The 3,031-nt window shown below is 39.8% G+C and overlaps 1 pseudogene; it reads left to right on the top strand.

The window, feature by feature from the left end:
• LOC102819448 overlaps positions 1-3,031 on the top strand; it is a 192,435-nt pseudogene that overhangs the window by 85,264 nt on the left and 104,140 nt on the right.

The raw sequence follows: 3,031 nt of genomic DNA, 5'->3' as shown, positions 1-3,031 counted from the left end.
GAGCAGAGAGCGGGACCCTACCCAGAGAAACAGTGATGCGTGAGATGGAGCCAGAGATGATGACGTGGAGCGACGGAGCAGCTGGAGACTTTAGATCCAGAGAGGGAGAGCGACTGGGTGCTGAAGACCTGGGGGGTACAGGGGAAGGATTTCAGGGTATACCCTTTGGTTGGGTGATGATGCATGGAGGGGACTGTAACCATGGCAATGAGACAATATACGATAGAATGAATGTAAAACTAATGTTCTTCCACATAAACTATCAAATAATTCACAATAAAACATTTAAGAAAAAAAAAAAAAGCATCAGAGTAGAACTGCTCAATAAAGTTTCTGAACCTGTAAATCTTAAAAAAAAAAAAAAAAAAAAAAAACACTGAAAAACATGTAGGAAAGAGACTCAGGCATGAACCCTTTTTGAAGCTACTACCTACACCTGTGATCCATGAAGAAGTTATTTGTCTCCACATGTTGTTTGGGGGCTGCCCTGAAAGCAGATATCAGACTGCAGGTGGAATCCCATAACTTGCTAATGATGCTAATCTGAAATGACGGAACATGATCTTCATCAGCTGGAAGAATTCCGAGCTCTCCTGCCCCCCACCAGTACTCACCAGGGAGGATGGCCTCAGATACTACAAAATGATGCAGACTGTCCTCCAAATGACTAGCTATATAAATAGAAACTCATCTGGTGCTGTGTGAGGCTTGAGGCCAATATAAATGGCAAAGATCTTCTCATTACAGGCTCGCAGGCTCATGGCTGTATTTTTTATTTATTGCTAACTTTTTATTGAGAATTGGGTGAAACAGAGCAGATTAGTTCTCACCCATTCAACAAGTCTTGCATATTTAATTTCAAGTTCCTGATTGCAATCACTTCCTCTCTGTGTTTCCTGTTTCCATTCCTCCTTCCTTTCTAAGCCTTATGAAATTTGATCTTGGGTAACTGCTACCCTTTTGATCTCAAATGGTTGATTATTCTAAAGTGTGTATTACTGTTCCCTTTATAAACCTGTCTAATATTGGCTGAAAATTGAGCCATCGGGGTGAATGCACTTCCAAACCTGAAAGGACCTTTCCTAAAAGCCGAGACTGTAAATTCCAAAAAGGCAAAGTTTTTCCCCCCCCAAAAAAGGAGAAAAGCCAAAGAGGATAGAGAGAAACACTGTTGACTGATGATGGATGGAGGAGATTGTAATCAATGTAATGAAACAAGTCATATGAATGGCTGAATGTGAAACTGATGATGTGCCCTGTAAACTTTCACTCCATCCACAATAAAAACCTTAAAAAAAAAAACCCTGAAAGGACTTGGGTCTTAGTTCTGAGCTTCCACCAATCTGTATCCAACTAGTAAGTCTGGTCTTTTTTTATGTCTTTGAGTTTTGTTCCACATTCTTCTCCCGCTCTATTCAGGATCTCCTAATGTGAGTGATCCTTTTGAGAGTAGTTGGAACTGGTTGGTAGCCACATACCACCTAGTTCTTTTGGTCTCAGGGTCATGAAAACAGATGTTCATGTAGTCTATCAGTTCATGGACTAATTGTCATGGCTTTATCTTTACTCATAATCTTTCTGTAAGTGAACAAAAAAGAGGTTGAGCTAAAGGAAAAGGATCAATGTGTATACGTACCAAGAAATTCTACAGGGGCAATGGTATTGTTGGGGCTCAGGCGCCTCTCTGAACACTGGAATTATTCTGACCTGCAAGTACAATGAAAAAGATGAGGTCTGCCTGACTCTATATGGTGATGGCATTACTAATCAGGGTCAGCTACTTGAAGCTTAGGACAGCTTTGGGGAAATTGCCATGTATTTTCATTTGCAAGAAAATTGATATGGAATGGGAACATCTGTTGAGAGAGCAGCAGGAGGCATTGTGGGTGTGTGCTGTGGAGTCGGTTCTGACTCATAATGACTCCGCACAGGGTTTCCAAGACTATAAATCTTTATGGGAGCAGACTGCCTCACCTTTCTCCTGTGGAATGACTGGTAGTTTGGAACTTCTGACCTTGAGGCTAGCAGTCTGAATCATAGCTACTACACCATGATAGACAATTTTATTTCTGGGCTGAGGGTAGATGGAGTGGATGTCCTGTGTATCCAAGAAGTCACAAGGTTTGCAGCTGCCTACTGCAAATCTGGTTGTTGTTGTTGTTGTTAAGTGCCATTGAGTCGGTTCCGACTCACAGCGACCGTCTACAGTGTTTCTGAGGCTGTAAATCTTTACGGGAGCAGAAAGCCTCATCTTTCTCCAGTGGAACAGCTGGTAGTTTTGAACTGCTGACCTTAAGGTTCACAGCCCGATTCGTAACCACTACATTACCAGAGCAAATCTGGAAAGGGGTCTATATTGATGAAGCATCAGATTTACCATTACCATGGACACAGTATAAGTGATCCTAGAGTCAGTTAGGATACACAAGAAGATATTCAGGAAGTAAAAAGTAAAATGAACCTATTAGGATTTTTAAGGACAGCAAACTTGCCAGAGTTAAAGGATTAAGGAAATTAGTGCTGGTGAGGAAAGAAATCAAGAACGCAGCCCAGTTTGCTATGATTCTGAACTGACTTTGGAAAAATTAGGTCATCTATCTAAAGCAGTGATCCACTTTTTGAAGTCTGTGGTACATATCAGTTGACCAAGTTTAAGTAGTTCAATTAAAAGGGAGATCTCATGTAAATGTCTTAATATATCTTCAATGGGATTGCTGTTGTTAAATATCGTTCAGTCAATTCTGACTCATCATTAACTTTCAGTCACTGTTTGGTTTTTTTTGTTGTTGTTTTTGAAGTTTTTATTTCATTTGAGTGAAAGTTTACAGGGTAGATCATCAGTTTTACATTCAACAAATCATATATTTTGTTTCATTACAATGATTATAATCCCTCCATGTACCATCAGTTCACAGAATTTCTCTCTATTCACTTTAGCTTTTTTATATATAAAAAAAAGAAACATTCAGGCATATATAATAATTTAAACCACCAAAGGGCACATTCTTCAAGCCTAAATCACCATTTGGTT

This window comes from Chrysochloris asiatica, unplaced genomic scaffold (genome assembly GCF_000296735.1).
Source record: "Chrysochloris asiatica unplaced genomic scaffold, ChrAsi1.0 scaffold00198, whole genome shotgun sequence".
Classification (NCBI taxonomy): Eukaryota; Metazoa; Chordata; class Mammalia; order Afrosoricida; family Chrysochloridae; genus Chrysochloris; species Chrysochloris asiatica.
The sequence above is the reverse complement of the archived record's forward strand: the minus strand, read 5'-3'. Positions and strand labels throughout refer to the sequence as shown.